Below are 15,911 nucleotides of genomic sequence, written 5' to 3'. Positions count from 1 at the left end.
TATAAATCTGTTCCCTATTACACCTCTCACATGTAAGGTAGAAAAGAGCCAGACAACAGACCCATCTATCACCAGCGCCGGATTTAATGGGGGCTGTGTAACAAGGGAATGAACACATTAAACTCCCTGGAGAAATTCAAGTGGAAACTGGATGATTCATTGGTGCTAAGTCCCTGGTACTGTACAGAGGTTATAATTTGATATTAGCCAGAGGCCTCTCTGAGATTGTCTGTATCAAAGTATCCGGCCTGATTACTGGACACATAAAACATCCAACTAGATTTATCCGAGTAGAAATCAGATGCTGCTCAAACAGGGCAAATATTGGAACGGTGGGAAATGAGCAAAGAATCTGTTTTATTAATATTTACGGACATTAGTTTATGTAGCAATGACTGTGATTTATATCCTTATAATCAGCGCTTAGGGCCTGATTCATTAAGAATCTTAACATGAGAAACTTCTTATTTCAGTCTCCTGGACAAAACCATGTTACAATGCAAGGGGTGCAAATTAGTATTCTGTTTTGCACATAAGTTAAATACTGACTGTTTTTTCATGTAGCACACACATATCAACTTTACATTTCAGTGTACAAATAAGCTATCAAGTATTTGTGTGTTACATGAAAAAACAGGCAGTATTTAACTTATGTGCAAAACAGAACACTCATTTGCACCCCTTGCATTGTAACATGGTTTTGTCCAGGAGACTGAAATAAGAAGTTTCTCATGTTAAGATCCTTAATGAATCAGGCCCTTAGTGAGGTCATCACTTTAGTAGTGCTATAAACACTTGAGCATTATAAGGAATATCACACACACTACCATAAATTATAGAAATTTAAAGTGCCCTTGAAGTTCTCTCACCCGATGAATATAAATACCCAGCCAGTGGTCTTGTATCTTATAGGATCACATAACTTCACGCAAGGTTTTTAGAGGGGGTGGTGGGGGGGGGGGGGGTAATTGATTTTTGAATAAAGCAGAAAAAAAACAACTTACTGCAATAAGTCTGCAACTGGCATTTTTTTGTTTAGATGGTTGTGTATTCAATTTTATCTTAGCAGTAATTACAACCAGTGTAAAATCTTTGATAATGACAAAACTGATTGTAATATTTTACAATGAATTGTGGAAAGAAGCTAAACGTGACTAATAACTAGTGATGCATTTTACACTGTGCTATAATTTCACTTACACATCCCTGCAGATGCCAGTGCAGGCAGGAACAGAGCCCAGACAGGAACAGACCCTCCCTGCTTGGGGAGGGTGAGCGCCCACTCACTGCTCTCGCCCGATGTCTCATGTTTGCCCCGTTCTCCTCACTGTCCCGGTCATGTCAGATTGTTTCTCTACGCCATTGGATTTGTTCTGTTAAATGCATTTGTTTATTTATTATTCTGCTCTGTACCCATTCTTCTGATCTGCATGGCGGCCAACTGTCTCCATTTAGGGGGGACAGTCCTGATTTGAGGGCTCTGTTCTGCCTTCCCAATCGGGAGGTCTTTTTCCCGCAGTGTTCTGCACGCGGCAATGAAGGGGTTTGGAGCAGAGGAAAGAATTTGGGCAGTCTTGCCATTCAAAAGCGCTAGACATACCCCCGGGTGTGCCCATCCACTGGGGCATAATCGTACCCCGATGCCGCCTACCCAAATGTTGGGAGGTATATATCTGTGTGTACTGATGTAATCATGTATGTTGTGACTTCATATGTATTCAGGCACCTGTAATGTAAAACAAATGGGGTACAGTCTGCATCCAGCTCCGATCCTCGCTGCGAGTGGCAATGGCTGGGTACGAGGTACGGACACATGGAGGCCGTGTTATATGCAGAAAACTGGAGGTGCATTATTTACAGACAGTTGGCAGCCCTGTTGTGTGTTGAGGAACTGTGGGCTATGTTCTACGTTGGCCCTATGGGGGCCCTGGGCTATCGTTGGGAACGGCTCAGATCGCACTTCTAATTAGAGCTTTGCTTTACACAATTCTTTCATAGAAGCACATTTATCAATGTTCTCAAAAAGTGAAAAATGGTTTTCAATCCTTATTGCATTGATAAGGATTGAACTATTTCTCAAATTTATGAAGAACGCAACACAGGAACAGCCGTTCCCGATAAACTTCTGTTTCTGTGATAAAAAAAACCATACTTACCCCCCTTTTCGTAATGCGCTGTCTCCGGATCTCCTCCTTGTCCTCTTCGTTCCTCTTCATACTGCAACTGCGCATGTGCGGTTCGAAGACCTGGGCATGCGCACAAACATCTCCGCTCTCTCTCAATAGTTGCAGAGAGCGAGCGGTAAGTGACAGGGAGGGATCATGTGATCCCTCCACACATGCGCTGTCCAGTTCTGCTCTTTGGAGCAGAGCTGACAGCCATGAAATCTGACAATTCTGATAATGTACACCGCTGGCGTACATTAGTACAACGAGTTACCGAAAAAACATTTTTTGGGGAACTTGTTAGATTGCGGAAGGGAGCAGTCACCCTACTGTTGATTGGTGACTGCTCCCAAAAACAAAAGAGAATGCAAAGCAGCAGATATCCACGATATCTGCTGCGATGCACCTTTCATAAATATGCAGCGCCCTCCAACGTGCTTCGGAGTTACGAAAAGAGAGTGAAAGTTTGCTAGCACCCATTCATAAATATGCCCCATACTGTAGATTCTCTGAAAGCTCTGCGCAGTTTATGCAAGGTCTTTCACTGGCGTCTAAGGGGGAATGCAATTAGCCATGAGGTGTCGACGGACATCGCCTCGATGTCCGGCTGAGTGCGTTGCTGGTCATTACGGTACAGAATCTACGCTCATTTTCTCTTCCCATTTTCTGTTGGCCACAAGGGAACATGAGTTAGATTTGAGTAAAAAGACTGAGGCGATGTGTCCGTGCAGACTCACTCGAAGGCACATGGCGGCCCCTCGCGGCTAATTGAACTCCCCTCCTAGGTCTTAGTTGTTGCTACAGAATTAACAATTCTGTCTACAAATGGATAGAACTATTGGATGTTGCATAAAGCAAAGAGAACTCATCTCCTGTGGGACCTACAGATATTTGTCTTATAATTCCCTCAAATATCAAATATTGTCATCACATTTACAGAGGGGACATAACATGCTCTGCAGAGGATACGTACTTTTCGTTATAAAATTCAGTACGTTTGGTCTTTTTACGAGATCACTGATTTATTTTGCTTCTCCGGGGCTGCTACGTCTGGTATTCCCACCGGCGGAGCGTCTGGACTCTCTAAATTACGCTCATTGATTTGTAAGCTTGGTATTTACACTACAGTTTTTCCTTCCACTCCGGATGATAAAACGTTCAGTGTGACCCTCAGCTATGAGGCGGGTAGGAACAGGCTGACATTTTACTTGTTGGCGGAGAGACCTCATTCCTCCGCAGCGGCAGGGAATACGGTACCTGGATCTCTGCCGCATAAAACGCCACTTGATATTTTAAAAAGCAAAAACGACTCCGTAATGAGCAGCATAAAGGGAGAGCATCCGGGGACACGTCGGGTGACGGCTGCACAATAATGAAACAGCCTCATTAGAATTTCAATCTTTTAGAAAGATAAAGACTAATTTTTTCATTAAATAGAGAACGAGAGTGAAGATCAGGAATTTAAATACGCTCTGATCAAAGCCGGCCTTATTACCATATACACGCAGGTGAAGTGCTCGCTCCATTGTCACTCATCTAGGAGACAGAAAAGTGTTTGTTCCATTTAAAATTACACTCTCAAAGAGACCGTTTAAATGTGAACAGCGTCCATACTATGAAGTCTCTTAAAGGACCACTGAGCCCCAAATCACAAAAACAGATGAAGGTTCAATGTTACCCTATTATTAAACAACATTTTCATTACAATCTAAACTAATACCTCTCCCCTCCATTACAGACACCTGACACCCCTCGCCGGGGGACGACGTCCTCCTGATGGGAAAGGATGCAGGTCAAACATCTGAAATTTCAGGCAGTTAAGCTGCTGTAATATCGCCGACCCTACTCCTGTGAATTAATCTGTCCATACATACTTTGCATGCTTACAGAGCAAGTCTACAAGCTTGTCACTCACACTCTGCCTGCAGATTGAAAATCGGACAACTGAGAGCATAAAGTATGTAGTTTATGTACAAACATGTCAGCTATTATATTCAGCATAGTCTTTAATATATAAATATATATATTAGACAACTTGTAGTCCAATTGAAGGAAGAGAAGGATTTTAGAGACAAGTTCCTGGTGAGTCAATTAAACTGTCTATAGTATGTGCACCTCACACCCTCATACCTAACCCCCCGGGGATTGTGTTGTAGAGTTATAATACCTGAGATGTGCACCAGTTCGTGACACACAATAATGATTTGTCACCTTAGCTGATAATGTATCAAAACACAACTGTGGAGATTGATTTGTGTATTCAAGCTCATAACTTTAGTGACAACAAATCAAATACTAATAACAACTATCTGAAGTTATTTATCACAATGACGTAAAATGATTTCTGCAGTGTCATAATGTAATACTAAGGCCAATCTGTCTGCGTTTAATGATATAGATTTGTCAGAACTTATTTGTCGGATCCGGACGCCCAGAATTGTACGTTGTCAGCGAGACACAGATAATGATTCACAGCGTAGATGCTGAACTGATACAGGGGAGATTACTGCAATGAGTGGAAACAGCCAGAGATCAATTACAGGAGAGGCAATAACACACTGTACTTATAAATAAATCTTCTGCCCAATGCACAGACCTATAAATGGGGAGAACCTGTGACATTAGAGGCATTGGCCATTGACCAAACCCTTTAACCATTGCCATTTTCAAATAAAATCAATTATTTTTATAACAAAGTATGTATGCTCGGGGTCTGATGTTCACTAAACCCATGATTGTGTTATTATACAGTAATGAGATTATTGACCCCCAAAAATAAAAAAAATAAATCCCAATTTTCTCCGTTATAAACAGTTCAGGATCTCATCTCTTGGGAACACCAATTAATCACCAATGTCATTAGACTATGGAAGAGATTAATTGCTTGGGGCTCACGTGAGATTAAATTACAACACTGGACAATTGAGGGAGATCGTTGGACATTAATCTTGTGTAGTGCAGTCTGCACAGTATATTGTGTGCTTTAGGATAATTCCACCCAAAAGTAACAATATAAATGTGAGTGAAATATGAAGATCGCAATTCGTTACGAATTCTGTGATTAATGAGACCCCTGTAACTGAACAGGAATTCCTCTCTACTGTGCCAAGTGGTTGTCAAGACCCCGCCCCCTTGGAGTCCTGCTAGGAGCCTCTGATTTGGAGGAGCGCAGGTGAGATTTTCTTCTTCTATCTCACATAATTCCCCTTTAGCATTTTTTGGACAATGTTTGCACTCAGCAGCATGTAGTGAGCAACACCTCATGGCAATTTTATGACATTCAAGGAAAGGTAAGTGGTCGTTAGCACCGGCTTCTTTCTTTATCGCAATTGTTTGCAGTCGCATATCACAACACTCGTCATTATATGTGCGTCGGAGAGGTACACCCTACAGATGTCGGGGTAAGTGTTGTCGGGGTTTTCAGCATCAATATCCTGTACCCAGTCCGGTACATTATACCATCCATTACAACATATCAAAATATTCTCCTGTTTATTCCTTTGTCTGTGTATGTGGATAGACGAGAGAGCGTGTGTAGGCATTCCTGCTCTCTAAACACAATGATATAATGAATTATTAATGTCCCGTTCATGCTGACCACTGTACAGAGCACACAGGATATTTCCTCCCCAGACGCAGTAATTGCAGAGTATACACCAGTATTGATTACTATCGCTGAACCTTCAGTACCGCACCAGCGTTATTTATTGTATTAGATTATATCCACATCTTTCAGGAGTATATTATTGCCATTTAGTTACCATCACAACCTGTTTGATACAATAACTTACTTTGTGTAATGAGAATAAATCACTTCGGGCTTCGTTTAGTGTTTGGGAGTACGTCCATTTTTTTCTGGCATAAATCTACGCGGTTCTGTACTGTGTGCGCCTGCCAAGATGCGTCTGTATCTAGATTTGTGCATTTGTTAGACTTGTGGTTCCTTACACCTGGAGCGGGGGAATGGTAAAATCTCAATTCTGCCCTGCTCTGCAAAACGTGGCAAATTGGTGGTGTGCCTTCAGTGTACTTCAGCAGGAACGCCTTCACTCCACCCGAATTTTCCTCTCTGTAAACATCCGCTTCTCCGCAAAGGCGGCCATCTACGGCCTGAAATTTAGGTTCACGGCCGGGCCATTAACATTGATACAATGGGGCATATTTAAGAAAAAACGGTATTGCACTATCGTGCACTTACTGTGTAATTTGGTCTAGAAAGTGTCCAACGCAAATTTATTAAAGTCCCATCGCACTGATGACTGATGAAAATGACTGCTTTTCACTTCAGATCGTTTTGGCGTACATCATCGGAATTGAAGAAATCTAATGCTGTCAGCTCTGCTCCGGAGAGCAGAGCTGTACAGCGCATGTGTGGAGGGATCACATGATCCCTCCCTGTCACTCACCGCGCTCTCTCTGCAACGACAGAGAGGGGATCTGTGTGCGCATGTCCAGTTCTTGGAACTGAACATGCGCAATTGAAGAGTGAAGAGAAGACCTGGAGACAGCGCTTCCGAAGAGGGGGGTAAGTATGATTTTTTTTATCACTGAAACAGCAGTTTTTCGGAACTGCTGTTTCTGTGCAGGGCTGTACATAAATGTGAGAAGTAGTTCAATCCTTATCATTGCGATAAGGATTGAAAACTACTTTTCACTTTATGTGAATATTGATAAATGTGCCCCTATGTATCTCACTCATAGAACTTTAGGGCTCTTTACACGAATAGCCAATCAGAGCGGTTTTCTCACACTCCAGCCAATCAGAGATAAGCTGCTCTAGCTATTTACAGACTTGTCGCTTTCCATTCATCCGCGTTGTCGCTAACGCATCAGGTTCTTGACATCTAATAGTTTCTTTTTCCTCCTGAGGTTATTCTGGGATAATTTCAGGACTGAAGACGAATAGAAACCTTTCCATTTCAGAGTCCAATAAAGATGGAAACAAGGGTTTGGCTCAGTGTTTATTTCTAATAAAGGTTGCTTTTTTTTTTTTTTTACAAACAGTCCTTGTCTTTATTCACTATTACTGGCAGTCATGGGCATGCTAGTACTTCTAGTTCTACAAGTGCCAGCATTCCCAAGCAATTAACGGCAGCACGGGCTTGCTGGTACTTGTAGTTGCACACACTTAAATAATGATTTTCTAACTTTTTTTTAATACATTTTCAAGGTCTAACAGTATTAGCTCCACCACTGTGCAACATTCACTTCTTTCCTCTCAGAGTAATAATGTTGGCACAAACCTTTTATCATTGTGTGTAGCTTTGGCACCATCCTGTGGATACATAGTAATATTACTTATGGCACAAAAAGCAAATGGTACTGAACGTACTTTATGTTTTGAATAGATATAAGCAGGGCCTGATTAAGGGTTCTGGCCGCCCTAGGCTAATACGGCCGCAGCGCCCCCCCCTCCGAATATATAGGTGTATAGGAACACTCCTGAATATGAATGTTCAGGTGTATTCTCCAGCATTCAAATTTAGACAGATTGTGCCATTGTCTCTTACCTGTTCTTGCTCTTCTCTCTTGCAACTTTGTTATCCTCACGCTGGCTTCTGGAAAGTTGGCGTCCTGTTTTGAAAATGCAAAAATGTATTATAATGCAAACCCTGAATGATTAGGCCCTTTAGTTAAAACAAAACACTCCATTATGGCCAGCTAAAAGTACCCCATTGGACAGGCATATATAAGCAATATCTGAATATTTGTTGTCAATCAAATACAAACCTCTACCAGCCCCATCTCACTAATATTTAGTATTCTAGTGATTGCTGAGACCACCCATGTGACCACCACACAATCATGAGATTCTGCCCCCCAAAGCTGCTCTATTTTTTAAATACCCCCTGCAGCCATTTTCCTTAACCACAACCCCCCCCCCCCCACAGCCATTTTCCTTAACCCCTGCTGCAGCCATTTTCTTTACCTCCCACCCTGCATCCATCCCCCTTGCAGCTATTTTCCTTACCTCCACTCTGTAGCTATCGCCCCCCCCCCCCCCGTCACATCAAAACTCCCCCAGTCACATATATCAGCCCCCCTCCTCTGCCCTCCCTCATACATATCAACCTCTCTCCCTCCCTATAGATTTTCATGGCAGCCCCCTTCCCCCCTCCCACCCTATAGATTTGTATGACAGTCCCCCTCTCCCTCCCTATACATATGCATGACAGTCCCCCCTCTCCCTCCCTATAGATATGCAGGGTAGTCCCCCCCCCCCCCTCCCTATAGATATGCAGTGTAGTTCCCCCCTCCCTATAGATATGCAGGGTAGTTCCCCCCCTCCCTATAGATATGCAGGGCAGTCCCCCCCTCCTTATAGATATGCAGGGCAGTTCCCCCCCTCCCTATAGATATGCAGGGCAGTTTCCCCCCTCCCTATAGATATGCAGGGCAGTTCCCCCCCCTCCCTATAGATATGCAAGGCAGTTCCCCCCCCCCCTCCCTATAGATATGCAGGGCAGTTTCCCCCCCCCCTCCCTATAGATATGCAGGGCAGTTCCCCCCTTCACTTACCTGTAGTTGTGCCAGCGTCGCTCCTCTCCTCAGATCAGCAGATAGGAAGTGAAGACGTCCTGCTTCCTGTCTGCTGCACAGCAACAGGCAGCCTGGCGATTGGCTGTGTGTTGCTAACCACTGACCACCAATGCTTTTGATCGTCGAGCCCTCCACCCCCCCGCGGCGCCCCCCCTCCCCCACCCCGAAAAAAATACCCGCAGCGCCGTGCCCCCCGGGACCCAGCGCCCCAGGCTGCCGCCTGGTCAGCCTAGTGGTTGATCAGGCCCTGGATATAAGTTTAGATTTTCATCTTTTTTTTAGAACAGCTTTTTGATGAAGCACAATCTGAAAGATTTGTTATCAATTACAGAAAACCTTCCAGAGTTTCTACGTTATTTAATATTTTTAGAAAGGGCCGAGATTTTCGTCTCTGTTCCATAATTTTTCCCTATTTACGGAACCCATTTAGGGTGAGTCTTTCCTTTTGTTCTAGTGCAATCATAATGCTACTTTGTTGTCGCTGCCTCATTAATTATAATAAAACCGCCTTTGTCATTCTCTATTCTGGTATAAGTTCTTGTACTAAACTGCTCAGAAATGTATAAATCGATGTAGAATTTATAGGTAATAAGAGTTTTAACACATATGGAGCGTGATAAAAAAATATATTTCTGTGTAAATTGCACAATAAGTTGCTCATTAAGAAGCTTCAACAATGGAAATATCATTTTGGAGTTTGCGGAGTCTCCCATGGTCATTATATACCATATTAACCTGTTTTACCACCACAGAGGCAGTCAGTGCAAAACTTTAACTGAAAATCATTTTATAAAAAAAAACAAAAACTACAGCACATTCACGTGTTGTGACGAGAGCAGAGTACCAGGCACTGTTAGAGAAGTTTCAGCTCACCTGGGGATGCCCATGGTCAGGAAAAATGCCAGTGACACTTCCCCCTCACGTCCCTAAATGTTGCCGTGTAGCATTGCTATATAACGGTTGCACATATATTGTTTAGTCATGGACTTGGAACTGTAACAGCTGTGGGGAATCTTTGTCATATGTTAGACATTGTATCATTTGCAGGCAATACTCTTAGCAGCATCGGGACATCGTAGTTTTGCGGCCGGACAATGTGAATCAGAAGAGCCGGTCAACCTGGAGTTTCCGCCAACCCAACAACACAGCCAAGGGTTATTTATAGTAGAAGGCCACTGCTCAGCTTTATGATCCATTATTAAAGCTCCTTAGCAGGGTGGGGGCCATTGTAGGAGACTCTGATCATAAGCCTCTGTAGGAGGTCTCAAGGTACATTGCAAATTGACACTTTTCCAGTCCCAGAATATAAGGGCTGCAATGTAAACTTTGGAAGACCCGCAACCTCCTCTGCTATCCATCACCCACATTATGGAGACCAGAGGGACCATAAGACACAGTGCCAGGGAGCCCTGGGTTGTTGGACAGGACTGGTTGGGGGTTCCGGCTTCCACTGGTCACTCTAGAACTGAATGCCACAAGCCCCTTCCCACTGAATCGAAAAAAGCCCTCCAAGAATCACAGAACCTCTAAAGAACTTTTCTAATTGTGTGGGCCCACCAAAAGCAGGGTGATATATGGTTCTAATCGTTACCTTGACCAGCAACTCAGCAATCAAGGACATAGGGTGGCCCGATAAGTATGCCTATGATATTGTATGTTTTCCATGCAACTATCATATCTTTCTGCACTGTGTAATCGTACAAATCATTCTTACAAGTGCTACAGCCATTTGGTGATTGAGTTTGGGTTATAAATAAAACATACTCTATTTGAGTACGAGATATTTGCCTAAGTGTGAACTATGTAACCACGCTTACTGTACCAGGTAAAGGGGAGGGAGGCTTATAGCCCAGTGGTGTTCATCCAATGTTGGAGCCGTTCCCGGTTAAGTCTAATCCCACTCCGCATCGGTTGGCTGGGGTAGTGAGCCTGTGGGCGATCTGGCATTGTGACACATAAATTAAATAACTATATTAAAAGTGATGTACAGTATTTTTTGTTCCTCACAGTGGGCATGCTGTAAGGTTATCTCACAATCACTATTACCTTATATACACAATTACCATATTTGCGGTAGGCTCTCGAAATGGGTGTGGCATGGGCGTATTCAGGCGTGGCCTATTGCAGATAGTTTTTGCACGTTAGAATGTTGGCAGATAAGGTTGTAGCATTGTTTGAACACTGCTGTGCTGCCATTTAGTGCCTGATTCAGAACTGGTCGCAAATCGGGCTTAATTTACTCCAAAACAATGCAAAAGTAGCATGTTTTTGCCCATATGTCGAGCTGTACATATCCCACGGCTCTAAATCACCAACAGGTTTATGTCTAGTGCTAAAATACATGAACGCAAAATGCAACAGTCACATTCACAAATGTGCGCCAAATCCTATAACACAGCCGCTAGCAATGAAGGAAGTAGTATCAGCTGAGAGGTGAGCCTGCAATTATCCAATCAAAAGTGACTAGCAAATGGCGCCAGTCTTCATAAGCGTGTATTTGTACCTGTCCACTAGCAAGCACAACAAATATGGCTCCTGACCGGCGCCTGTGCATATCCGTGTTGTCTACGTCAGCCGCATTTTCATGAATACGTCTGTACAGTACTCAGCCTATGTTATATCATACCCCACCCCCCTCATCCCACCTCTCCGGTTGTGGTCTGCCCACGTGTGCGATCTTGGTGGGCATACGCAGGGCAAATTTGCGTCATTTACGCTATTCAAACTGGACTAAGTTCAACTCGGCATCAGGCCCTTAATCTGCCAACCTCCAGAAACACATCGCTCGCCGTGCGCTGTTCAGTATTTACAGCCGGAGCGTTTTCAAAGCATCTGTTTACTGAAAAGAAACAGAACATAAATAATTGTCCTCAGTTAAGTTGAAATCACAGGAACATTTCCTTTCAAGCTGCAATGATTAAACGCTGCGCGGCTTTCAACGGAAATAAAATTATTATCGTGGAACTAATGTTTACTTCTATTCTTGGGAAAAAAAGAATATTTAGATAAAATCATCACTTTGACAGGTTGTATTTATAAACATATAACAAACAAAAATACAGCGGTTAATGGGATCATTTATCACTATGGTAACCATTGTTACCTGGTGGCGTCACTACACACATTAACCCTAACTTCCCTGCTTTGGCGAATCTAAACAACTCTGTATATTGATGTGTCTGCGACCCTGTGGGGTCCAGAGATCTCCTGGATCCCTGATTGCTACAGAATTCAATTCTCAACACTATTTAGAAATTTGTTCCTTTTTAGGGGGGAAGTGGAGGGGGGAGTGGGGGGGGGTCACGTGCAAAAACATCAATGTTTATCAGTGTTAATGAATTAATGTCACAAAACTCTGTATCATTTGGTGTGTATCTGTTTTATTTTCAACAATGATGAAGGGAGCGTGTCAGGAGAGTAAAGTAGAGGCCCACAGACAAGCAGGGAAGTTGCGGGAGACGGGATCCCAGGGGAGAGGAGAGGTTGTCGGGAGACGGGATCCCAGGAGAGAGGGGAGGTTGTCGGGAGACGGGATCCCAGGAGAGAGGGGAGGTTGTCGGGAGACGGGATCCCAGGGGAGAGCAGAGGTTGTCGGGAGATGGGATCCCAGGAGAGGGGAGATTGTCAGGAGACGGGATCCCAGGGGAGAGGGGAGGTTGTCGGGATCCTAGGGGAGGTTGTCAGGAGACAGGATCCCAGGGGAGAGTGAAGGTTGTCGGGAGACAGGATCCCAGGGCAGAGGGGAGGTTGTCGGGAGACAGGATCCCAGGGGAGTGAAGGTTGTCGGGAGACGGGATCCCAGGGGAGAGTGAAGGTTGTCGGGAGACGGGATCCCAGGAGAGAGGGGAGATTGTCAGGAGACGGGATCCCAGGGGAGAGGGGAGGTTGTCGGGAGACGGGATCCCAGGAGAGGGGAGATTGTCAGGAGACGGGATCCCAGGGCAGAGGGGAGGTTGTCTGGAGACAGGATCCCAGGGGAGAGTGAAGGTTGTCGGGAGACGGAATCCCAGGGGAGAGCAGAGGTTGTCGGGAGACGGGATCCCAGGAGAAGGGAGATTGTCAGGAGACGGGATCCCAGGGGAGAGGGGAGGTTGTCGGGAGACCGGATCCCAGGGGCGACGGGATCCCAGGAGAGAGGGGAGGTTGTCGGGAGACGGGATCCCAGGGGAGAAGGGAGGTTGAAGCGAGACGGGATCCCAGTAGAGAGGGGAGGTTGTCGGGAGACGAGATCCCAGGAGAGAGGGGAGGTTGTCAGGAGACAGGATCCCAGGGGAGAAGGGAGGTTGTCAGGAGACAGGATCCCAGGGGAGAGAGGAGATTGTCGGGAGACGGGATCCCAGGAGAGAGGGGAGGTTGAAGGGAGACGGGATCGCAGGAGAGAGGAGGTTGTCAGGAGACGGGATCCCAGGAGAGAGGGGAGGTTGAAGGGAGACGGGATCCTAGGGAAGAGGGAAGGTTGTCGGGAGACGGGATCCCAAGGGAGAGCGGAAGATGCTGGGAGACAGGATCCCAGGGGAGATTGTCAGGATGCAGGGAAACAGTCCCAAAGGAGGGGACGGGGTCACAGAGGACAGAGCAGAGGGTCACAGGGTGTTAGGTGGAGTTATCCGGTGCACAGGTGAGTAGGAGAGCGGACAGGGTGCAACAGAGAGGTGAGGGTGTCAGAGGATCCCCTCCCCCACTCTGTCCACCAACCTGTTTTTTTTTTAAATATATATATATATATATATATATATATATATATATATATATTTATATGTGTATATATATAAAATACACATTTCTTTACCTTTTTATATACTGCCTTCTCCAGCAATGTAACCTTTGTATTAATAAACTTGGTGATCAGTAACTAACACTACAGATTGGGCCCCCATCAGCATTTGGGGGCCTTCCTGGCAATGTTCCAATACTCTGATACCCCGTGTTTTATTTGCGGTGTCCAACTTTATCCAGTGTCTAAATGGCGCAATAAAAACGCTCTTCAGTGTAATTAAATTAAAATACAATACATTTGAGCGCACCATTTGACTGCAAAAATTTGGCAACAATCTACAAAAAAAAATTACTATTTGCCCGTCTGTAAGTGCTATTGTAATAAACAGGGAAGAAATGTGATGTGAGAAACCACTCATTTTGCAATTGAAATCTCCAGCTCACAAGTAGATAGGTTGAGGGGAACTTTTTTTATATAGGAAAAACTAATATTAATAATTTGCAATCAATATTATTTGCATGGGGGAGGTGATTATTTTTAATGTGTAGATAGCCCTCAATTTTCGTTTTCCTCCTGACTGCCGACTTCTTAAGTCTCCATCAGACACAGTTGCTGCAATTTAAAAGTTGCTCGGAGGGAAAAATATTCATGAAAGTCATACTGGAAAGGCTTTATATGAAATGTTTTCCTGCGAGGGCCATTATACTTTAAGCTGAAGCTGCTATTGCCAACAAACAGTGTAAATGTAGAACGTTTAACAGAGCAAGGAAATGCTGATACACATCCGTTTTATCTGATGCTCAAAGCAGAGAACAGAAAAGTGGCAGAACCAGTAAGTGGCTGCTCAGATAGATAACACAGATCTCTAGTGGAACCAGTAATGTGTAAACGTAGACATTAGAATACCGACAAGATACACAAATAGATACACATTTTACTCTGCACCGTCCCATGGTAATAGATGAAAGGGATATATTATCATTTATAATAGAGAGAGAAATTATTAAAAATGCAGCTATACATCTCTAAACCTGGAAGGTTCCAAAAAGCAAAAAGATTAAAAGGTAAAATATTTCTTCTGTGATACAGAGCTCCTCCTACTGTCACTGTGAGCAGTGATTTACAAAGCAATGAGAAGACCATATACATGATCAGAGCTCCTCCTACTGTTACTGTGAGGAGCAGTGATTTACAAAGTAATGAGAAAACCATATACATGATCACCAAGCTCCTCCTACTCTCACTGTGAGGAACAGTGCTATACAAAGTAATAAAAATACCATATACATTATCACAAAGCTCCTCCTAATGTTACTGTGAGGGGCAGTGCTATACAAAGTAATGAGAATACCATATACATGATCACAGTGCTCCTCCTACTGTTACTATGAGGAGCAGTACTATACAAAGTAATGAGAATACCATAAACATGATCACAGAGCTCCTCTTACTGTAACTATGGGGAACGCTGCTATACTAGGTAATGAGAATATCATATACATACATACGATCACAGAGTCTCCTCAATTATAGTCACTGTGAGAAGCGCTGTTGCACCAATTAATGAGGAGGGGAACGTTATACACACAGACTTGATCATTAATTATCTCTTCTTATAGTTACTCGGATATAAAAGGTAATGATTAGGGGACTATTATATACATAGACTTGATCGCAGAGCTTATCCTCCTAGTCACTGTGAGGAGCACTGCAACACAAGATAATGTTGGGAATATCATATACATATGTAAAGACTGTTAGCGACTAATGTAGGAGTTGGATGTAAGTCCATTTGAGTCACATAAAAATGTATCTCTCTTCAGTTGTGTCACACTAGCTGTGCAAACAGTTTGAGGTTCGTATATCTTATACTACAGATAGTTTTGCTTGGAAAGGGGGACAGGGGATGTACATGTTTAAGTGCAGCACAATATGGGCATTAGACACAAGTTACCCACAACCCCCTGCGATGAAAGTGACATTAACATACATATCCAGACATATTTTTGTTACCATTTCTCTAATGGGCAAATTATCACAAAGAAACTGACGCTTGAACAAACACCTCTCAGATATGGGAGCACTTCATCTGAATGTAGCTTCCAGTAACAAAACCAGTCTATCGCTATAGCGCCAATTAAACGTATTTTAATATATAATTTTGTTGTTCTGCATGTTGCAAATGCAGATTTACTGTATGCAAATGTTAGTGAGTACCTCACGCCTCAGACGTACACCTCCTACCTCAGTGATGTTGTGAGATCCTAGTGCATTCATAGGCTGCATCCTAATACATATTGAAGTGCAAAGTGGGTCATAAAAGGTTAAAACAAAACAAACAAGGGGGTAAAAATTATCAAGCAGCCGGTTTGAAAGAGCGGAGACGTTGCCTATAGCAACCAATCACATTCTAGTTATCATTTATTTAGTGCATTCTACGAAACGACAGCTAGAATCTGATTGGTTACGGAGGACTGCACAAAACACTA

The sequence above is a fragment of the Mixophyes fleayi genome, chromosome 10, assembly GCF_038048845.1.
Source record: "Mixophyes fleayi isolate aMixFle1 chromosome 10, aMixFle1.hap1, whole genome shotgun sequence".
NCBI lineage: Eukaryota > Metazoa > Chordata > Amphibia > Anura > Limnodynastidae > Mixophyes > Mixophyes fleayi.
The sequence above is the reverse complement of the archived record's forward strand: the minus strand, read 5'-3'. Positions refer to the sequence as shown.